Genomic DNA, 24,797 nt, shown 5'->3' on the forward strand with positions numbered 1-24,797 from the left:
GGGTCCTGACAAAGCGTCAGAATGTGACCAGTTGCAATGAGAATGTGTTGGTCATTCCTACCTATATCATAGTAAGACAGAAGAAATTACAATTATCTTGTGAAAAAATAAAGAATACTTTAAAGGAGCAGTGTGTAGGATGTGGTGGTATCTAGCAGTGAGGTTGCAGATTGCAACCAACTGAAGCTTCTTCATGTTCCAAACGTGTAGGAGAACTACGGTGGCTGACGCGAAAATGCAAATGGCTCTCTCTAGATGTTGTAAGAGTATATAGAGTGTTTAGAGTTTGTGTGTACGAGGGATGTGAGTGGTGAAGCAAGAGAGAGAGAAAGCGGCGGCGATAGGAGCGTTACCGATTTCGGCCTAAGCAGGGACAGTTAACAGTGTTTGGTTTGTCTGTTCTGGGCTACTGTAGAAACATGGCGGTGCGACATGGCGGACTCCGTGGAGACAGGACCCGCTCCCTATGTAGACATGAAGGGCTCATTATAAGCTACCGAAAACACAATGACTCTTACCTTATCAGGTGATTATACACTAAAGAAAACATACTTATTAATATTCTTTTTATGTCAATAGATCCCCTTAAATGCTACTCATTATTCATTTCATTGAATGTAATAAAGTTGAATGATTATCTGTTGAAGCGATGAAAATTGGCAGATCTGTTCCATCTGGATGATGGTGTGACACTTCACAATAGTAAACTTAATCTGGATGCACTGATATGTGACCGCTTCAAAGACCATTTTTTATTTTGCTTTGTCATTCCTGGCAGCATATTATCTAAAATTTTTTTTTTTTTTTTTTTTTTCAGAAATAAGGGACTTTTCTCTGTACTTTTGCTTGATTCTTTTGTTATTCCAGGTGACCTTTATACTGCATTTGCATGGAAATTTTGCAAACATACACCAGTAACATCACAAGATAAGATTGCAGTGTGAAAAACACTTTTACAGTAATGCAACTGCATTCAGACACCATCTGTACTGCACGAATGTAACCACAAATCTGCTATAGCACGCCTGGCATTCACCCCTAGGGCTTGTAATCTTTACTTCCCTATTCTTGGAAATGTTGCCATAAACTAAAAAACTTCAGTTGTGAATCAGCTGATAAACTTCTGTGAATTCTTCATGTGCTGTGATGACTATAGTCCTCACCTCTTCCTGACTCGCAGACGCAGTGAAGCGCTGCACTCTCGTTCCTCTGAAACCTCTTCACCATTAGGGAAAGTAATACTCTTTTCGTGTCACGTTACAGTTTGGATAAGTCAAGATCCTGCCTTGAGGCTGGAAAGAGGGAAAAGAAAAGATGGAAAGGTAGATTACAGGGGGGGAAAAAAGCCTTCAACAAAGACATGCACAGGAAGATAATTCATTGCACCTGCTCGGACAATGTCCAGAAACCTAATACAGGCTTTCCTGGACGAGATGACACCTGTATGAATGAAGCTGCCGCAGCTGGGTGTCACATTTTCATACTGCACACACAGAGAGGAAGACTCGCATGCATACAGAGTCACAGAGTGGAACAGCTGCTCAGATTTTGTGCGCAAACACTAAATAGTGAAGCAGAGGTGGTGTCAGAAAAGTGCAGGTTTGCTGCAAAGGACAAAAACAACATGCAATCTGTGTTTCTTTGCAACAATATGATCTATGTTTTCTTGAAAATCTTGTATTGTGCCTAAAGTTTTGACACATGCTAAAGGGTTAACCAGCTTTTGATTCACAACATTAGTCTGGCAAGGAAGTGAAGGCCCATTAAGATTTACAGCTGGTCTAATCACTGTTGCCAAACCTTACTGGAGGTTCAGCGGAGGGACTCGGTGGGTCACTGCAGCAGCGAGCCTGGATGAGTCAGGGTTACACAGCTGGCAACATTTTCAAATATCCATCTTTGTGTTGTGTAGGAGTGCGGGTCAAGGGGTCGAGCAGCATATTTAGAGAATTATACAACCTGGAAAGTGGTCTACATAACTCCACTCTAAAGGAACTTCTGCACTGCAGTCTGTAATATGTGAACTTCTGTTAGAGAGGTCTCATCAGTATGTGGACTGTGCCATCACAACATCTACATGTATTATTAATTGGCCACCAGGAGAGCATGCAGCATTATTTGTGAGGACTGAATGTTTTTGCTTCTGTTTATATGAACCTTCTTTCTATTTTGTTTACACACACCAACCACCCACACAGACTAGGTACTGTATGTTTTGGTAGCTTCTTCAAGAGATGTTCAGAACAAATGCACAATGTTTTTTTTTGACTATACTGTACCATTATGATCTGAATTGCAGAGAATAATCTGGATCATATGACGACATAGTATCGAATGCAGTATTATGTGACTGATTCTTGAGAACAAATATTAGAAGGAATAGTTTGACATTTTGGGAAATATGTGTATTTGCTTTGTTGTTTTATTCACTCTCATGTCATATAGGCCTATGTTTAATTTGAAGCAGCAGTCAGCAGCTCGTTAGCTTAGCTTAGCTCAGCTTAGCATAAAGACTGGAAGACTGGCTCTGTCCAAAGATAATGAACTCTTTAAACCTCTAAATCTCACTAATTGTCATGTTACATCTCCTTAATCTGTACAAAAACTAAAGTGTAAACTTGTGTTACCTTTGGACCATTAACTGCAGTGGACGTAGCCACTGTGACGTCACCCATTGGTTTGTGGACTGCCGTTTTGAAGCCTCGAGATCGGCATTTTGGCCGTCGCCATCTTGGATTTTTGCAACCAGAAGTGACATTAGAGGGTGGAGCTAAATACAACCAAACACAGAACGCAACCAAAATGTTACAATTAACTTTATGAACTGAAAACACACAGTGAAAGGGTTAAAGTTGTAAAGTGAAAACACAATTAATTCCCAGACCGGACAACGCCGTGGTAGGGACCTGTCAATCACAAGGTAGCCACGCCCTAAAGCATACCCTGCTTTATTGTCTATTTGACTCTAAATGGGACCATAATTTACTAAATGAACCCCATGCTGTATTGGAGAAGACTTGAAACTAGCGATTGAGACCATAAACTCATGTTTAAAATGTTTACTGAGGTAATAAAATAAGTGAGAAGTAGGGTCATTTTCTCATAGACTTCTATACAATCTGACTTCTTTTTGCAACCAGAGGAGTCGCCCCCTGCTGGCTGTTAGAGAGAATGCAAGTTTAAGGCACTTCTGCATTGCCTCACTTTTCAGACCCGGAGCTTACTGTCTTCAACGTGACACTTGCTGAATCCTTTCATTGGCAACCAAACAGAGGAACGTCTGCACTTTGTCAATTGTCGGCGTAGTGTACGGCACAATGTATGTAGTGTACAGTGTAGTTTTGTGGACTGCCATTTTTTAAAAATCTTGGTCGAGTGAATAAAAAAATTGCAGTCTTGGCATAATGTCGTGCAAGTGCCGATTTTAGTGCCGATTCTCTCTGACCAATCAGTGGTCTGCAGTGTTTTAACTCCACCTTCTGGTATCGGCTCAAACCTCAACAAAGGTGGTACCAAAAAAAGTATCTGGTACTATTGACAACTTTTGCTTTTGGGAAACCAAAATAAAGCGAGTTGAGCTGAGCGGAAATGTGGCATTACGCCCACATGAAGGACTTTTCCCTGCACCAGGAAATATTCATTTAGACAGGTCGTGGGTGTGAAGTTTCTCACTGTAAGTGACTCAGCGTGAATACACAGAGACATTTCCGAAAACTTCCGAAACCACTGAGCAAGAATCGATTACTACTAGTATTCTTTCATCAGTGAGAAGTAGGGTCATTTTCTCATAGACTTCTATACAATCAGACTTCTTTTTGCAACCAGAGGAGTCACCCCCTGCTGGCTATTAGAAAGAATGCAAGTTTAAGGCACTTCTGCATTGGCTTCACTTGTCAGACCCGGAGGTTGCCCACTGGTTTGGACAGAGCCAGGGTATCTGTTCCCCCCTGTTTCCAGTCTTAATTCTAAGCTAAGCTAACTAGCTCCTAGCTAACTCTCAGCAAGAAAGCGAATAAGTGCATTTCCAAAAATGTTGAACTATTCCTTTAACATTTAAGCTAACTGGATGTTTACTGAGCAGACTGTCAGTAATCAAGTAGCAAATATAGTCTTCTCATTTCCCCATTTTGTCCACACACGAAAATCTATGGTTTTCTTTTTATTGCTTGGCGCGTGTTGACGCTGCAAGCCCAATAAAAATGTGTTACAACACCAGTTTTGAAGAGATGTGTAATGAATCAACACTTTTATTTGCAGAAGAAGATGCAAGCACGTATATAACCAATGAAGAGTACATCTGACAGAAAAGAATGCTTCAGAAAATAAAATGTACCATGCAACATCCAATGTAATTACATAGAATTAAAAATCAATAAAAAAGGTATGGACGAATCAGAATGCAAAGTCTGGGAGCACAACAATACAGAAAGCAAAACATCATGGACATGACTGACAGATATAAATGTAGCCTAGTGGTTATACAGTTAAAACCCACATCCAGTCTCATAAAAAGGAAACGATCAGGTGCATCTGTTATGTTTATGTGGAAAAAACATGGTGTGATAATTCTGGTAATTTGAAGTAGACGTGTTAAAGAGACCTGACAGGAAACCATACCACAATGTTACATATCATATCACATGTTCTACACTATCAGTTGTTTTGCTACTTGCAAACTGAAGATGCATACAAGTTAGGCCATAAAATTGACTATGAATCCTTTGATAATGAAGTGTCATGTTGACAGCTGCACTATCAATGCAGTATGTCAAAGCTAAAGTACAAGATCCTTTCTGACTTTTATGTGTGGAAAAATCAGAGTCTCCTGGGTAAAAGCTGACCATGTGGTTTGCTTAGTTATTATTGCTTTTCTAAAATATGATAAAGTTGTTTAAAATTTGGTGCATGATGTGAATTTAAAGAACTTTGTGACCCTCATATGTCTGAGGACAAGTACATACATTGCAAATATTACACATTTTGTGCAAAAGGCCCAGGCTGATCTCCTCTGATATGTCACAAAATGAAAAGTGTATTCACTTTCCACATGCTTTTCCCTCTGGAACATGACACCAGTCTCGACACTACAAGCCCGACTTGTGCAGTTACTCGGTGCATTCGGTGAAGATACATTTGTCTGAATCAACGGCAGTGACAGGTTCAGTTTACGGTTACTCAAGACACTTCTCAACTGAAGCCTGTTAAAAAACTCCACATCTTGGCACGCCTCAACGAGTCGTGTAACAACCTCCGCTGATTGCATTTGCAGCTGGTTGGCTTCAACAAGTGCATTTTCCCATTTGAATAGACAACACATGTGGAGTCTCTTTGTTTGCAAAGAGGTTCAACCTCTGATTTTTCTTTATACTGTAGCTTCCAATAACACTTTTATTAGTCAAAGGGCTTGACATTTGGTCCTGAGGCTCCTATATTTTCATAAAATCAAACAAAATAAGAGTCTCAAATAACACTTCAGAAGATATATTCCAATAACATCATCAAGTGTACTGTTTATTCAGTAAACATGAAGCCACAGGTTTTCTTTGACCTTCTTGAACAAAGTCTTTCTCTCCCCCTCCTGCTTTACGAAGCACATCACGTTCAGGCTATTTTAACTAATAATCTTCTTATAAAGAGAGAGATCCATTGTGGTGGATGTGGCGTGATTATGTGGTGAAGCACGCTGTGCGGCTGTTTGCCTTTAATTAGAGTATTAGCAGGATGCCGAGCCGTGCTTTTCATCAGAGGACCAAAGGAGGGAGAAGTTTCACAATGAGATCCCCTGCAGAGCTAGTTTATCACTAGTGTTGATAAGACTAATCTCCTCTGTGAATGTTCAGATATGATATTCAATGAACACCTTATAATAATTAACATGTTGCTTTTGAATATATTAGAAGACATTATTAAGCTGCAAGATAGATGATTATTTCTTAGTTCATGGTTAAGGGTATGGGGGCTGATGATTGTTGGCTTGTTGTCATCAAAGTTCAACACGATCCTTGATTCTGCTTTGGCAAAAGATTCATTATTAATACTACAGTTTTTCGATCAGCAACTTCTGACACGTTTACTATTTCCTGTAATTCATGTTTTATTTGCAGCTGATCTTCATCATTGAGACCTGCAACACTGTATGGTTTGGCTCGACTCGACTTGACTCACTTTTGGATTTTCCACTGCAGATAGCACCCCCTCAGTGTAGGCGGGATTCTCAGATGATCGCCATAGCGACGCCATGTGAAACTGCCGTGACATCATCTTCAAACATGGACTGTGTATAAGAAATGAACGTAGTCAACGTGAGATCACCCACTGGTTTGTAGACTGCCGTTTTGAAGCCTCGAATTTGGCATTTTTGGTCTTCACCATCTTGTTTTTTTGCAACCAAGAGAGTGACAAGAGAGGGTGGAGCTAAATACAACTGAACACTGAATAAGACATTTTTAGGCAACCAAAATGTTACAATTAATTTTCATGAACTGAAAACACACTTTGAAAGGATTAAAGTTGTAAGACGAAAAACAAGGACAACTCCCGGACCGGACAACGCCTGTCAATCACAAGGTAGATACATCCTAAAGAATACCCTGCTTTATGGTCTATTTGACTCTAAATTGGACCATAATTTACTAAATGAACATCATGCTGTATTGAAGAAGACTTGAAACTAGTGATTGAGACCATAAACTCATGTTTACAATGTTTACTGAGGTAATAAATCAAGTGGATGTAGGCTCATTTTCTCATAGACTTCTATACAATCAGACTTCTATTTGCAACCAGAGGAGTCGCCCCCTGCTAACTTTTAGGAAGGATGCAAGTTTAAGGCACTTCTGCATTGCTTCACTTCTCAGACCCGGAGCTTACCGTCTTCAACGTGACACTCGCTGAATCCTTTCATTGGCAACCAAACAGAGGAACGTCTGCACTTAGTCAATTGTCGGCGTAGTGTACGGTACAGTGTACGTAGTGTACAGTGTAGTTTTGTGGACTCCCATTTTAAAAAAATCTTGGTCGAGTGAATAAAAAAATTTGCAGTCTTGGCATGATGTCCCGTGTCGTGCAAGTGACAGTTTTAGTGCCGATTCTCTCTGACCAATCAGTGGTCTGCAATGTTTTAACTCCACCTTCTGGTATCGGCTCAAACCTCAACAAAGGTGGTACCAAAAAAAGTATCTGGTACTATTCACAACTTTTGCTTTTGGGAAACCAAAATAAAGCGAGTTGAGCTGAGTGGAAATGTGGCATTACGCCCACATGAAGGACTTTTTCCTGCACCAGGAAATATTCATTTAGACAGGTCGTGGGTGTGAAGTTTCTCACTGTAAGTGACTCAGTGTGAATACACAGAGACATTTCCTCAAACTTCCAAAACCACTGAGCAAGAATCTCAACAAGAATTTCTACGTGCCTTATGTCTCGCTCTACATGCCAAAATAATACAACCTTTATATTATACTTTAACAATGTGCTTTACTACCATGTTACCATGAAGTCAGACTGCTTAGTCACAGTGACCATTTTAAAAAGGAAAGGGTGTGAGTGCTCTGTAAAGCTGACTGATTAAAAAAACTCAGTGTCTACTAGGATGACAAGACAGTCATTACAGCAATTATCTTTATCATAAAAGTAATTACAGGTCCGGACTTTCCACCATCTAATGCCTGGCAGATGGATTTAAGCTGATCTGGAATCCCACAGATATCCTGGACTGTCCAAACAGCATGTTTCTCAAAATGGTAATTTTGCGGTCACGGCCTCCGGGTTTGACCTTTGACCTTGTCCTCTCAACTCATCTATCAGCACCACCATTTACACAGTTCCACACCTGCACCGCCACTAACCTCCTACTATGCCTCTCTGTTAGTAAAAGTAGGAGTAGGAACATGGTGATTAACTTCTTTGTGATGGTTTTTAAAATAGATTTAATGCTTTCTTGTTACATTCTATCCTCACAGTATAACTCCCCATTGCACAAAGAGCAGCTGGTTAAAAGAGCAAATTAAACTCTGGAGGGTAAAACTAAAAAAAAACAACTTTAGATATAACTTTTCAGTCTCTCATTTAAGGCTGTCTTTCAGCACTTTCATTGCCCTCGTACCCCCAAAGGCCTGTAGCTATAATTATCTACGCAGTGCGCTGTGAATGGGGGGCAGCCTTAGGTTTCCAGATTAATTACCTTTGCGTGAACTTCACTGCTGGCGTTACTGCATGAATAAAGCTGTCGGACACACTACACCTGACGGCTGGGAGAGGGGAGGCTAACGCTGACTTATCTCAGAGGGTTAGACAAGCCATGGGAGATTATGGGTGCTAAATGATGAGGAACAGAGTCTGATGACAAAGAAGGTTTTCTTTTTCTACACGATACATTGTCACATAGAAAAAAATAGGGAGAGTTGATTTAATAACTTGCTGTTTAGTTGGATTTCTAAAATGATTAAATTACATTACATGATCATTATGAAAAGCAGAAATTGCGGTTACACAGGAAAGTGATATTTCCTTTTTATGCAGCCAAATGAACAGACACAATCTGTCAGGGCTTTAAATGATATCAGCTCTTTGCTCTGGGTCCCTTCTATTTTTGGTGACACTTTTTCAAAAGAATTATTCTTTGACATTTTCTCTAATCTTGTTACAAAGGTCACTTCGAGACAACTTGATCTGACCCTTATTCACTTTGTCCTGGTCTAGTGATCTGAAAGAAATTCCCCGGGGACAGTCCAGGAATTTTCTTCATCTTAATCAATTTTAAGGGACTTCAACGGGGAATTCCTGCATTAGCTTGTCACAAGTAATCCGTACATAAATCAGGGCTATTAAAGGTAATATTTTTTTGAAGTAATTTTTTTTTTTTAAAGGGCCAGTGTATAACATTTAGAGAGAGCCATTTGCGTTTTTGTGTCACCCACAATAGTTCTCCTATGCATGCTTGGCACACGAGAGAAGTTTCAGTTGGTTGCAATCTGCAACCAAACTGCTAGATACCGCCAAATCCTACACACCGGCCCTTTAAAGAGGACCTATTATGCTTTTTTGCTTTTTTTCCCTTTCCTTTGCATTATAGTTTTTTGTGCATGTAAAAGGTCTGCAAAGTTACAGAGCCCAAAGTCAACGCCAAAGGGAGTTACTCTCCCCAACAGAAACACTGCTCCTGAACTGTCCGAAACACCTTGATTGAAGTCCCTCCTTTTCTTCCATAACGTGGTGATGTCACCAAGTAACACATTTGCATAATAATCCGAAGAGTTTGGTTCGGTTGACCAATCACAACAGAGTGAGTCAGCTGACCTATCAGAGCAGACTGAGATTTTCAGGAGCTCAAACAGAGCGTTTCAGACAGAGGGTGAAAAGAGGTTCTGCAGCACAGCTGGTATGAGTGAAGCGTTTAGTTGAAACCCCAAATTCAATTATGTACCTGAAAATAAGCATAATAAGTCCTCTCTAAGTGATATTATTCACTGTTTTCGGTGTCAAAGTATGAACATTTATAGTTGAGGCCACAAGTCTTAAAATTGGAAATCTCCCAGCCAGCTGTCATGATATTTGTGAAACTCATAATGTGAAAAAAAAATATGTCAAGAAGATGCACTTTAAAGTGGCTATGATCAACATTTTTATAATAATGTTTCAAATGGCAATGTGAAAACAGTGTAGTGTGAAACGGGTCGCTCATACTGTAGTGATCAACCTACAGATAATTATCACGCAAATCTGCAGCTCAGAGCTTTATAACGAGTTTCAGCTCATTGTTTAGCTGCCCGGTCCACACCTTTACTGTTTTGTTTCACTCTCACTGCTCTCATAGCGGCACTTTCAGCAGCAGCAGCAGCTTTTTTTCAGAGAAAAAGCTCTAAAAACCCACCGTACACTACTTGTTCAGCACCAAATGGCAGACAGACACAGTGGAGTATTTAGCAGCTAAAGAGCCATTTATTTCCCAGTCGGTGTCACAACTTGTTTCCACTGTCCCCCAAGCGGCCAAAAAAATATTTATTGCAGGTTTTAAGTTTTAATGTCATGGTTAAGATGTTTTTTTCATTTTTCAGAATTGTGTGCTTGTACATGTGAGTCTTACTCTTACATATGCAGAGTATGGATATATGTGTGTCTGCGTATGGTTTGTGTATGTGTCCATTATCCTCTGTGTCACTGATGTGAGTTGAAAGTTCAGCTTGAATGCAGTGTGAGAACGCCCCGGGCTGTTCTCTGGGGAATTTTACAGCCATCAGGGGTCACAGCTCTGTCTAATGCTCGTGACACATTAGCAGGTAATTACAGACTGCACATACTCTGCAGCTGTATGAAACATGCCTGTGCATGTAGACACAAACACACAATAGCAAGTGCATTTATCATCCTGGCCATGAATAGTGTTGCTGCACTGTAGAAGTAGCATTTTTCTGATCCACAAATACAACAATGTACTGTCAAAAACACATACACAAACATGTTTGAATGAGATATTCTCGAGTGGTACACAATTTGTGGTCTTTGTTAAGAAAGGTAAGAGGAGAAGTGTTGTTTGATATTGCCTTCAAGTTGCACATTCAGTTCTCATCATGTGTGTCTTTGTCTGCCAACGTTGGATTACTCACTTGACCACATTTTGTGTTTTTGTTCCTCGCCTGTGTCTCCAATCTATTTCAAAAATGGCATCAACTTCAGAAGAACAGTGCATTTTTTTGTGAATTGTACAATGACTAACCTGACACTGATCCATTTGTTTAATTCAAGATAAAAAAAACTTCATCAGCCATATTGTCTGTGAAAACAGGGTGAGAGTTATGCTTTTTCTTCTCACTTCATCCACACTTGTGACAGACATATGGGGTCTCGATCAACATACTGTGGATCCACGATGCAGACAAATGTGAGTCAGAGGAGTCATAGGAAGTCATCATCTCAATCTGGACCCCGTCTGGCAACAACAGAATCAGAGAACTCATTGTGCGTCTCCTTCCCATGGAGGAAACAACTGTCAGTAGTTATTCACTGTATTTTAACCTCATCTATCAACACGTGCCACGGGGCAATAACAAACGAGGGCAGCATGACTAACAATGGCAGAGAGCAGATTCACATCTGCACCGTTTCCCACCTGAACTTTAAAGGAAGAATAAAAGACGGCACTGAGATGTACTGATGACAGAATGCATGTTGGGACTGGCACCAAATGCCCTCTGCGACCCTGAACAGGATACGCAGGTGAAAACTGGATGGATGGGAACTTAACAAAAAAAACTGGATTCTTGTACTGGAACAGAAAAAAAAACTATTGCCAGTGCTGTTGCCACTAAAACCATTATTTAGTACGTGTGTGGTCCTGCGTGTTGACTGACTCAGTTAAATCTGTCATTAGGTCTGTGGTCTCCCACTTTTTTAAAATCAGTTAAGATTTGAAAATCCTCGAATGTGCACCAGGCACCATTTCCATGACATTTCTTTTTTCTTCTGGATATGGCACAGAAAGGTGGTCTCCATTCTTAAGGTCTTTACACACCTGGGGCGCGACGAATAAACTACACGAAAATGCGAAATACTCGCCAGCGAATATTATATGTCTAGGGCTTTTAGTGTGAAAGGTCAGAACGGGAGGAGTGGATCAGGTCTTCGCTTCCTTTGTCAAGGTTGAAAGGAAAATGCCATCTTGGTTCGGACCACGGAGCCTCCGTGTTTCATAAATATAGGTGCAAACTCAACTCGTTTTGCACAATGGGATTGGTTGATGCCTTTATTTGAGGCGTAAACTACTAACCTTGCACGGCAGCTGGATTCTCGCAATGTCACAAGATCATGCGAGAATCTCGGGATCACATGTCACACAAAAATCCAAGGTCGTGTCTAGAACGTAACATGCAAATTGCGAAACTCTCGCGAGATGGTTAAGCTTAAGCGTTGACCTTGAATAGTTAAGGTTAGGATAGGTCGTCGCGTCAGGCAGCAAGTCTCGCGAGAGTTTTCACAGTTTGTGGGTTACCTTCTAGACACAACCAAAATCCATCTTGTCAAGCTTCAAGTAATGCTTTTGTGTCCGGCGAGCCAATTAGCGTCCTGTGAGGAGCTATACTGGCAGCTACGGGTGTGGTTTAGGCATTTGTGAGGCGACGATACGGAGAGGCAACTGTTCGTTCTAAACAACAACGGCGGCTCCTGAAGAGGTTAGCGTAGATGCTGCAATAGCATCAGTTATATCAGAACTGCAGAGTATTTCTTCATTGAAAGAAGAGCAAAGAACGGCACTGAAGGCGATGTTTTTCGCTCTTCTCCCGGCTGGCTTCGGCAAGAGTTTGATTGACAGATAGTTCATCCAATCACCTGCTAAGTATTTTTTGAAAGTGCCTGCCCTTTTACCAAACAGTTTCCAATGACGGCTTCTCAGAAGGTTCTGTGTAACAAACCAGGTTACATTACTACTGGAACCAAGTGAAACACAACTTCATTATGCAGAGGGACTTTAAAACTTTACTTGCTAATATTCTTAAAAATATTTTTGATTGTTTTAATTAATGTGTGCATGATGATTTGTCTTGTTATCTTGTGTATATGTAATGTGTTCTCAGGCCTCTCTCTCTTTCTCACCATTCATAAGTGCATAAACTGCATTCTCAAGACTGACACAATTTCACTCATGTCGCAACAAACTGGTCATCACTTTTCGTGTGAAAAGAAAACAGAAGGGTGTCTGATTTTTCCCTGACATTTCCTTATGTCAATGAGCAGTCAATAAGTCAGCAGATCTTTTTGTCCCTGTCACTGAAGTTAACATGAACTCTCATACTGAGGTTTCCTGTTATCCAGCCACCGAATGTGTCACAGCAGTGAAAAAATCAGCTTTGAGCCTGCGGTGTAAATCCACCCTGACAGAACTGCTGAGATAGCTCTGCGTCCACGGCAACGCTCAGAGAACTGCCTGCCTCGCCGTCCACACAGCAACAAAGCTCACACAGCCGGGCCTCGACCAATCAGGACGCTCCAAAGGTGACAGGCCCGGGCCAGGTCTTCCTTTGCTCTCTGTCGCTATGGCTGCTGCGGTTTTTTGTTTTCCTGAGAGAGAAAAACCTGGAGATAGAGGGAGAGGAGAGTGACAGAGAGATGGAGAGAGGGAGAGAGAGAAAAACATTCAGAGAAATCCAGTAGCCTAAAGCTTGCATAGGCTAATATTAACTATAATACATTCTCGCGTGCAGGCTACAGTTAAATCTATTATATTAGATATACATAATTATAGCAGGTTCTGTGTTTGCTTGCATGCAAACAGGACAAACCTGATAACGTGGCTCTTGAGATCTCATTTTGCGGTTCACCTATTTTTTTTAATCTGCATGTAGCCTATAAGCCTGTCTGTCTGCACTTGATTAAACATTTGGCTACCACAAGTAAATGCTGTGGGATAAGATAATCGTACTAATTGTAACAGTCTGCTAATGTGTTGACATACACGCCATCTGAGTAAAGAGCGACCTGTTAAGAGTCTGCACTATGGATGTATAATAACCCCTGGGTGCAGCGCCGCCGCTCAGTCTCGCTTGCCAATTTTTTCCTCCGGCCACTTGCGGTATTGCAGCGAAAAATCCCCCTGCAGCCCAAAAAAATGCATTTTCCCCACAGACCACCACTATAAATCTGTTGACAGGACACCTCGAACTGCAAACAAGGTTGATTATGACTCTTGGCGTTTGCACCAGGCGAGCGCTGGACTGAATAGGCGCCATCTTTATGTTTGGTATCTAGTTGTTATTATACATCCATGGTTTGCATACTACTTGCATACACGTAGAGACTGCAAACCTTTCAGTGGCCAACCGTCTTTGACTTCATGCCCGCAGCGATTGCAAAGCAATTAGGCCTACTAATTTGACAGTTTGCACCGCAGCGGAGGCCTGCATGTTAAACTAGCACACATCAGTTATTTCTTAGAGAAAATACATTCAAGATAAAATGAAACAACTAAGAGCGGTAACACTTCATTTTACAGGTCCGCAAAATTTCATGGTAGTTAGGTGATAATTAGCAAGTAACCTATTTGAAATTCCTTAAGAATTACTGCCAATTCCTCCCAATAATTACCTCAAAATTAATCGAAAATGACTTTATTATAAACATTTCTTAACAATGATGTGCTAAAATAGCGTATAACAGTTAAAATAGGGCCCTTAGGCTTGAGAAGGGGCTGCTCTTCAGCCAACCAAAACTAATAGAAAACACTTCTGATCAGGCACAAATCTCACCATTGTGTGACTTATTGTCAACACAAATGTAACCTGGTAGCTAATCATGTTATTTGCTGATTATTATCTATTTATCAGCAGACATGGAAATAAAGCATATCAGTTAACTTTGTATTCTTTTCCTGGGAATGTATTATATAAATTACCAGCTATTGGGAAATAGCGGAATATAATATAATGTTTGTAATAAAGTAATTTACGATACATTTTGAGTGTTACCCTAAGAGCTACTGCATTTTTAGTCCTTTTTTTTACAGACTCTCTAATGCACCAGTTTAATAGACATCTTTCAAGTTCAACCAGTGCATGCTGGTGCACTTAGGTAATGAATTTTAGCACTGAAGTAGCTTGGACAAGAGCCTAACGATGACCGAATCTCAATAATGCTTACACGGTAAAAGTAGGCAGTCGATTTCCTAAATGCAGAAGTTCTTGTGTGTTGTACATATAAAAGAAAGCAGACCAGCCAAAGCTCTGCAACATTGATGCACTTTATGCTGTTTTTGAAGGCCTGCATGGTCTCTGTTTACATTTGCAACTAATTGTTCACCAAGTTCTCCTCGATTTGCAGAGATAGATAAGATCGGCGAGCAGTGCAATATCTCTGAAAAGAGACAAGCAGTCACAATGGATTTATTGTGTGTATCCTGAAGTGACCTCTATTCTCCCTCAGTGTGTATTATTGCTGGAGCCTGTTGGAGTCCATCTGGGTGCTTGGATTCGGTCGCTACGGTCGATCCATGCCAAGAACAATACTCCTTCCTCCTGTGGCCTGGCTATTCTGTTGGCACCGCTTCACTACTTCACAATCACATAGAGTCTTTGGCACCGCACACAACCAATTAGGAGAGACTGTCTAAAAAATATGAAGCCACTTCAGGGTGATAACCTTAATTAAACTTTTTTTTTTTTTATTCTTTCGTTTGGTTTAGCCGGACTCTGTGGAGAGAACTGGTGTTAATGAAGCAATTTAGATAGTTAATTGTAAAACTGAATTTTACAACAAATTGCTCACCTTTCTCCCGCCAAAATGGACTTGTTGACTTCATCATGATTACGTGTGAGTAGACCTGACATAACAGAAAGTGAGAAAAGACATTTTACCTCCACAAAAGACTTGTAAAGGTGTCAGGATTGAAAAGAAGCAGGAGTGTAACTTTGACCTTAACTGGATGTCTGAAGCTTTAATGTATCAAATAAACTGAAACATTGGACTGAAATTAATAATTAAGCAGACATAAACACACTGTTACTTTTGTGGAACTGGACCTAGTGAAAATGGAACAAATTGATTGGAAAAGTCATGAAAAATTGTAATGATACATGTGAGATATGACAAAAAGTTGACCTCATGGGTCTGCAGGAACACCAGTCAGTAGGATGAAGGTCAAAGTGACCATGCATGGCTACACAACGCTGCCCACAATGGGCTACTTCCCTTTAAAAACATGCACAATGCAGCGCATCCTCATGGTTACAAGTGTTGCTTAATGAACATGTCACTGCTGAGATGTAAACAATCCACTTGAAACGTGTGGCGGACCACGTGCAGCTAAACTCAGTTTGGAGATAGACATCTCTCCTCCACAGTCCAAGATCAGACAGCGTGGGTGATGTGTGAGACGTGGTGAGCCAAACCGTGTCAGCTGTCCTCCCATGAACCACAGCAAAGAAACACAAGTTGTACCATGGGTAGTTTCTGCATAGCATAAGTTTAAATAATTGGTGCCATTTATGATAAATGCTCATCAGAAATGGCCTTGTAAAACAATAATTGTTTACTGACATTAAAAAGTGCAGGAAGCCCATGTCTAATTCAGTTGTTTCTGTGGTGGCAGCCATGTTAATACAATGCTATTTTTGTCCTTTGTTGTCTTAAAAAAAAGGTGGCAAACCTTTTTCTTCATTCGGTCAAGATTTATATAATCCCTATAAACATAATCTGACAGCTTCTGTTGGCAATTTTCTAAATATACTGTACGTACTTATCAGTAAATCTTCATTGATTGAATGAGTTCATCTAAAAATACTCTCCGTAGATTAGAATATAACTCTGGCTGATCTTTGACACGCGGAGCTATGGCACATTCGGCAAAAGTCAAGTGCTCCACTGGACTGTAAATTTAGCTCGTGTCCCTCAGCTGGCAAATCATCTCTTCACTCAGCTGAGACGGACTAACAAAACATCACAGCGCAGCGCTCTCCGAGTTTTCCCACGACCGCCCGTCCTCGACAGTTGGCCCTGACAGTTAGCGAGACAGGTGCACGTCTTTTCACTATGCTGCGCATTCGGTGTCGGCGCTACTCCTCTGATGACCTTCGCTCATGCGTGAGAAGGGAGGATCCCTCTGTTTGTATTGCAGGCGTTGACATTAAAATTAACTTATGTGTACATTGTCAAATTACAGGATCAATGTAAGCCTATAGTTACACCAGACTATTTGGGCATTTTTGGAATCTGCATGTGGAGGCGTTCACTCACTGTCATTGTGTGTTTTGTCATTGTGTGTTTTGTCATTGTGTGTTTTGTCTGGCACAGCGGTCCCTGCCACTGAGAGAGCGAGGAAACCTATTGTTTGAGTAGAGATTACTATTTTTCTGCTTTGAGGAGTTTAGGATGCAAACAAAACTATGTGGTTTGGTCTACACATTATATACAGCAACATGATCTTTATTTAGTGTGTGTGTTCTCTAGCGCCACATAGTGGACACAGGAAGTGGTACAAAATTTGTCAATATGTAATTTCCATGTTTTTGAAATTAAAATGATAGCTGGAAACTGTCTGCACGTAAGGTTCGAGGACATTGTGTACACGAACATTGGAAACAATCCAATCTGGCATCGGCAGGTCTACTAGACCAGAGGGCAAATATTGTAACACCACAAATAAAAGATGCACCATGAGCCAAATGGAGCAAACACCGGAGCCTCTATTGTCCCACCAGAACAAACTCTCAAACACATCTTCAACTTGGCAGCGCACACACTGTTGAGGAGAGCAAATCTCCTCCACTGGGAAGGAATTAAGCTGCAGCACCATCCCATCCCAAACCCTCTCCCCGACCCATCCTCCAACTGAAAGTTTTGACCTCGCTGTTCAAATTGCTGACTTTTCGACCTGTGCTCAAGTTTGCCTTGACCCCTGCACAAGTGCACAATGCCCTCTGGCTGGGGGCCGGATCGCATGCCGTGAATACCTGGAGCGTGGGTTTACTTATGGAGCAAGGCGTGCCAGCAGCGCGCACATGGAGGAGGAGGAGAGCGGCAGCTGCTGTGTAAAGCTGCTTGTTATGAGCCTGTGATACTTTCACATACCGAACTATCAGTGAGTGACACAGATATGGGTGTAACTGACGTGTGAATGTGTCTCGTGTGTGTGCAAGTTTGTGTGTTTATGATACGCAAACCATAGCAATGTGCAGCGCATATAGATGCATGGGATTCTTTGGGGAGATATGCACTGCATGTGCACAAGGGGCATGTTAGTTCGTGTATCACTGTGTCTTCTGAGATGCTGCTGACACAACTCAAGTACACTGGTTGTGTGTTAGTATAACCTTAGCAGATATCATCATGCCACTGTACCAGTAAAAGTGGGATAAGTGTGTGTCTGTACATGTTTGTACAATACGCCCTCCTCCACATGCTCCGGCAACTCAAGATAAGGCTGGGGGGGAGGGGGGGGTCTGTGTAACATTAGTCGAAGACGCTGATGGAGATACGGCGTCTTAATGAAGCGGGCAGCTCAGGGGGAGGACGACAGTGAGCGACAGCAGCGGTACGCGGCCCTCTCGGCCACTTCAGTCTAAAGGAAGCCTGTAAAGAAAACAATAAGGGATGCTTCCTTGCCACACAGGCCATTATAATGCGGGCTGTGATAAGAGCGATAACAACCTCCCTGCCATGCCGTGCTATTCTGGGAGAAGTGGGCTCTGGAAAAACAGGATACCCCCTTTGTTTTGGTTGGTGTTAGCTGTTGTGTGTGCGTGCAGGCTTTTCTAAGTGATAGTGACATTTTTACCGCACATTTTTTTACCCTGTCTTGTCTGCAGATTGGGATGTGGGTCAGAGGGTTATAGGGGTCAAGCATGGGGTTACAGCTGGTGGTCTCGATGTCTCCACAGTGATACTAAGAAACCCTGACATCTCATAATAGTTATGGAACCACAGTGTTATAGGTTAATGAGTAAATCTTTATTTGTATAGTACCTTTAAAGACTGACGGTAAGCATCACAGAGAGAAAGAGCCGAAATACAAGAATCAAAAGGGTATACAGCATATACATGAATTATGGCTGTCAAAATGAATGTGATGATAATGTGTTAACGCAAATTCATTTTAACGCCACTAAATTCTTTAACGCATTAACGCAACTTGTGATTTCTAGGTTGTAGCAGTTTTAAAGCTAGAGTGAAGATACAGATATGATATGACATCATGTCACACTAGCTTGTCACCAAGGAGGTTTAATAACGCTCCAAATTTACACTAAATTTTGGCGAGGAAAAACTGTCATGGCCATTTTCAAAGGGGTCCCTTGACCTCTGACCTCGAGACATGTGAATGAAAATGGGTTCTGTGGGTACCCACGAGTCTCCCCTTTACAGACATGCCCACTTTATGATAATAAAATGCAGTTTGGAGCAAGTCATAGTCAAGTCAGCACACTGATACACTGACAGCTGTTGTTGCCTGTTGGGCTGCAGTTTGCCATGTTATGATTTGAGCATAATTTTATGCCAAATACCTGTGAGGGTTTATGGATAATAATTGTCATTGTTTTGTGTTGTTAATTGATTTCCAATAACAAATATATACATACCAGTGTTAGTTTTCAAGGGAATGATCTTTCTCAAACCTGGCCAGTTTATAACAGGTTGGTTGCCCTGTCTACTGCCAGCACTGGTACAAACATCTGCGTTTGTGCTCAGTTACATCCTATAAAGCCTTGTTGGCAATTAAAGGGCCAGTGTGTAACATTTTGGGGGATCTATTAGCAGAAATTGAATATAATATCCCTAACTATGTTTTCACTAGTGTATAAACACCTGAAACTGAGAATCGTTGTGTTTTCGTTAGCTTAGAATGAGCCCTTCATGTCTACAGAAGGAGCGGGTCCTCTTCATGGAGTCCACCATGTTGCTCTGCCATGTTTCTACGGCAAACCAAATACTGGCTGTAGAGAGAGACTTTAACGTGTTTTACTTTGTCTGAAGGCCACCATAGTTCTCCGATACGCTTGTGAAACTGCGGTAAAGTGAGCCACCGTCTGACTTCAGTTGTTCCTAAAGTTGGCAAGGCGAATGTCCTGACAGATACCACAACATTATCATGGTTTTGCAGAGAGGTATTCAGTTGGTTGCAACTTATTCAAGTTAAATGAGTGCATTTAGTAGAGAGCTTTAGTGGATCAGCTTATTTTAGCATAAACCGTTAGCCCGGCTCTTTCCGAAGTTCAAAATTGGCCAAACTACACATCTAAAGCTCAATTATCAACATGTTCATGTCTCATTTGTTTAATCAAAAATGTAAGTGTATCAACAACTTGTGCTTTTTGAGAGTTGACTCGTCTAACTCTCAGCAAGAAATCGAATAAGTGCATTTCCCCATGTCCCCTAAAAGTAAACAGTGTTGAGTTAAACAACAAAATTACTTTGCTTCTAGTTTTTCAAGCTTGAAGTCCTCAACATACTTTTCTCATAATGCAGACAGACCAACAATGTTCCCTGACCTTATCAGAAATCACATCAGTTATTTGGTTTCAGCCCATTTTGAGGTTTCTGTAATGTGCAATCATGTGTTTTTGTCATCATGGCATATTCTTCTCTTCTTGTTGCACCTTCTCCTTTGTCTTTCTCAGTTATCTGTCAAGGAGGGGGAGGGATGCTCCACCACGAGTCCCGCACTAATCCACCCCTCTCTCTTTAACACACACACACTGGCAGCATTGAAAGGATTTGTTTTTCTGCATTCCCTCCATGTCGCTCCCTCCATCTCTGATCTCAGGTTTCAGCGACTCTGTTTTCCTGTCAGCTTTGTAAAAAAAGACAAATTCCCAGCTGAGACTTTGGCCTGGACAGGGAGACACAGCTGGTGCCCCCCAAACCCCAAAGTGTTTCCCCTGTTCTCCTCAGCTGACATTGAGATTATAACGCGCCACAGACTTTTTATTTGAGCTGCAGAGTCAAAGTTTAAGTGCTTTTTTAATGTGAATCATGAACACAGTTTGGTGACGATCTTATAAGTATGTTGTTTATACGTTTAGCACTATAGCTTTGCAGAATTTGACAGATACTCCCACCTTATCCCCATATTTTATCATTGTATAGATAGAGGTAGATCATGTTATCTAAACAAAACGCAGTCTTGTACATACTTAATGTCTGTAGTTTTATATGGTTATACTGTAAATACTTCAAGGACGCAGAGCACAAGGACAATCAAATAATGATACATGATGGCTTTAGCCTGGTTGCTGGCACTTAAAGCTAATATACAACCAAGAAGATGATGTGTCCTGTGATGAACTGCTGGCCTCTCTAAGGGTACTTCTTGCCTTTCCTGCCTGCAACACTTAAAGCTAAATTCAATCATTTTGCAGTGTCATTTTTGTCCATTACGACTCAGTTCAGGATAGAATTCACCAGCTCTGTTGTAGAGATTTGAGAAAAGCAGACCCTGGCAAGAACAATGTCCAATGTGCCTCCTATAGGCTTTCCAAAAAACTTAAGTTTAACAGAAATAATGTCTTTGAGGAGAAAATAGTCCCTGTAGCTGTTGTATCAAACTACATTGCAGTTCTAGAGCAGTTAGCTACGAATTAAGTCTCCTTTGATTGTGCCGGCCTGGTCGCACGTATGAATGCCACAATAATGTGGAAGGCATTTAGCTTGCAATAAGAATGGCTTTCTTGCTTTTGGCCTTGTGTCATTTGTACAGCATGTAGTCTGTACTGACTGTCATGTAAACACATCTGCGTAAATATGCAACACTCTATAATAAAAAACGAGAAAGATGATGTTACTGATATTACGTTGTTTCCGTACATATTTTACTTAGTTTACATACTTATTTTAAGCCCAACCATGATGTTTTTCCTAAACCTAACTAAATGGTTTTGCTGCCTAAACCTAAAGCTGGGTATACAGTGTACGATTTTAGAAATGTTGTGTAATTCCTACTGTTACTGTACGAGTAGATCGTTTGCAATGTAAAACCAAAGCTCACGATTTATGTGCTCACACTGTACGGGTCCGATCATCACTCATGACCTGAGTGCTCACACTGTATAAAATAGAAAAAAAACACGGTCCTTCGGCTCCTGCGGACCGTTCTGGCTGTTGTCAATAAAGATTAGTTGGAAAGCTCCGAGGCAGATAAAGTTTGTTTGCTAGCAGCGGTCTGTACGGGTCACAATGCTAACAATGCATTGATTGTGCAGTGGTATTAGTTGAAAGGTGGAGAGTGTGTACCTTGTCAGTTTATTTAAGCCAAATATATATAAAGAACTTTGTCAAGATTCTTTGTTTTGGGGCCCGAAGAGCATTAAAGTGTCAGTGTGCTCCAACCAGAGGGCTTGTCAGATGGAAGAAAAGTATCTGAAACCCCTCCAGTCTGTGTCCAACAACTTCTGTGACTTAATGAAACTATCAATCCATAAATCTTCACACAGCATTTGGCCAGATGGAGGTGAGGATGCATGCATAAATACTCCAGGTATGTCAGCCTGCAAGTTAACCAGGATGTGGATTAGATATGTCATGCAGTTTTCTACAACAGCTACAAGGACTTCCAAGATTTCTGTGCTTACTTTCAGACTCAAAGACAGGTGTCTTGTTTTTTTAAAGCTGTTGAAGGCTCACAATGATTGACCCAATAAATCTCATTGTTGCTGGAGTCATTGTTCACCAAATCGGAGTGAAAGGTTACCATGACCCACAGTCATAATGAGAATAACCCCCATAATGACTAATACCAGAATGTCCCTTTCCTTTAAAAACATTAAACAGGTTAATATATTAAGCTTTCATTACACAATCCTCAAGACTGTGACGAGCTTATAACGAGGACTGCAACTCTTTAGAGGTCATACCATGCTGTAACCGTCTCTGTGTTGTGATATTCTCCATGGACAGTGATGTCACCTCTCCCAGTGTTGTTAGATAAGAGCCTGGAAAGTCCCCTGTGCCTGACTGTCCGAGCTCATTTAAAGAGCTGGTTAAGTGAGGTCACTTATCAAGAAAAGTCACCACGCTCCTGTTTGTGGTCATCACTTCAATGCAAACAAAAGTACTGGAATTTGCTTATGTATTACTTTTTTAGTGGCCCATCTCTTTCTAAACCACTGTTTGTAAACAGAACTGAAACCTGAGTCACCAAAGAGGCACAAAGTCTCTCATATCTGTATGTGTTCTAATGTTGAGACGAGTGAGATCATTTGCAACCACAACACGGGCCAAACAGCGTTCTACGCGAAAACCTCATCGCCCACATCTCAAAACCAGACGAGGAAGGCGGCGGCATTTGCATTTGCAAATATCCTTTTATGCGCTGAAGTCTGTGTGTGAGTGTGGGAATAAAGAGGTTAAAAAAGGTGTGGGTTGGGTACGTGAGAGTCGCTTGTCACACAACACATAAGAGTTGAAAAAAAAACAATATCACACCACAGAAATTGCCTGAAGCTATCATGATGTTTCTTGGATCTACAGGCTACTGAATTGCTTTGTGTGTGTGTGTGTGTTTGTGTGTGTGTGCGTGCGTGTGTGCACCAGCAGCTGGATGTCATTACTCATGTTTGCGTGTGCTCTGCTCGGCTCCCCTTTTGGCCTTTTCTAAGTGTCTGTGGAGCCAAAGGCTGTTTCCCTGTGCACTGCTGAGCAACCAGAAGTTTAATGTTCTCCACACGAAATTAAGCACTGCCAAGATGGACAAGCTCCCCATCGCTCAATTCGTGACAGTCGGTGCAATTTAAAAAAAAAAAGGCCTACTCAGACTGGGAAAAGTTGGCTTTGGCGTAATTTCGATTTTAAAAGAAATCCTTCAAATGAGGAGCTCCATTGGTCAGCTGTCAGAGAAGTCACATAGGGCTTATTAAAGATTTAGGTTACAAGGAAGATGTTCAGTTTCTGACAACACTGCTTATGACCCTGGGAAACTCTTAACAGCTTCTCTACTTCGCATTTGCAGTAGTGAGGCAGGCTGAGGGCTATAAGGGTTGGTGTGGGTCAGCACCACCACCAACCGCGTGTTCTTTAAGAGGACCTATTATGCTCATTTTCAGTTGCATTCGTGTATTTTGGGTTTCTGCAAGAACTTGTTTTTCTCAAACCGGCTGTGATGCAGCACCTGTTTTCACCCTCTGTCTGAAACGCTCTGGTTGAGGTCCTACCCCCGACTCAACCAACCCGTTCTCACTCCCAACTCGTCAAATACCGCCGTTTGGTCAGTACCCCTTGGCATTGGAAACCAACGCACAGAGCCACCCTTTAGCAACAGTTTGTGATGAACTGGGCTTTTCAACTAACACCCACCTGCAGTGTTATTTGACGGTTGAAGCAAGTGACATATTAATAGCATGAGAGTCCACTCATGGCGGTCGGGAGGGGTGGTAGATGGGTCAAACAAACAAGACTTTCACCCGGGAGACCGGTGTTCGTGTCCCGTGTGAAACTGAAAGTAATGTTGACTTATTTTGCCACGTCAGACTTTTGTCATATGACTCGTCTCTATCGTCAGTCCTGTGACTCATGTAACTTGTTAGTATCATCAGTCACGTGAGTCGTTAGTCAGTTAAGTTAACGCCAACCACAACCGTTTCGTAAACCTAACTAAGTGGTTGTGTTGCCTGAACCTAACTTCCTGTGAAAACGGAAGTTTATTTTGAAAGGACACTATGCATGTAACGAGTGTATATATTGACACGCCGTCCCTGGTCCGTCCAAAAGTAACGCAAGAGGGGTACCCTGTGCGTCGTCTCTGATGCCAAAGGGCACTGACAAAGCGGCGGTATTTGACGAGTTGGGAGAAATTGATTGGTCAGCTGGCCCACTCTGTTCAACTGAACCAAACTCTTCGGACTCCGCTCCAGCTCCGCTCTAACTAGCTTTGTTTGAGGGCGTGCCAAACTAGCCACTAGGCAGGTATTATGCAAATGTGTTACTTGGTGACATCACCACTGCAATCAAGGCGTTTCAGGCAGTTCAGGAGCAGTGTTTCTGTGGGGGAGAGTAACTCCCTTTGGCGTGGACTTTGGGCTTTGTAACTTTGCAGACCTTTTACATGCACAAAAAACATAGAACACACTAAAGGAAAGGGAAAAAAACACCATAGGTCCTCTTTAAACAAGATATTTGGTCAAATGGGTTGTGTCAGTTTACACTCTGATGCTGCTTCATTCATACTTCTTAGCACATCATAATTTTACATCACACTATTTAACATAATTTGCTTTATAAGCAACAAGGGGCTCTCGTTGGATTTGATAATGCAACGATACAGAAACAAACAGTGAACATTCACCAAACAGAAAAACAATTCCTCGAATATGCCCCAAAACAAA

General features: G+C 41.4%; 1 long non-coding RNA gene across 1 annotated transcript; it reads right to left on the reverse strand.

Annotated features, from left to right (window-relative positions):
- Positions 1-1,413: 1,413 nt before the first annotated feature.
- On the reverse strand, positions 1,414-23,625 carry LOC119477558. The gene is made up of 4 exons (XR_005204256.1): positions 23,553-23,625; positions 20,595-20,604; positions 17,201-17,208; positions 1,414-1,424 (listed from the first exon to the last, which is right to left on the reverse strand). It is a non-coding gene; the product is annotated as an uncharacterized LOC119477558 (long non-coding RNA).
- Positions 23,626-24,797: the final 1,172 nt, after the last annotated feature.

This window comes from Sebastes umbrosus, chromosome 18 (genome assembly GCF_015220745.1).
Source record: "Sebastes umbrosus isolate fSebUmb1 chromosome 18, fSebUmb1.pri, whole genome shotgun sequence".
NCBI classification, from domain to species: domain Eukaryota; kingdom Metazoa; phylum Chordata; class Actinopteri; order Perciformes; family Sebastidae; genus Sebastes; species Sebastes umbrosus.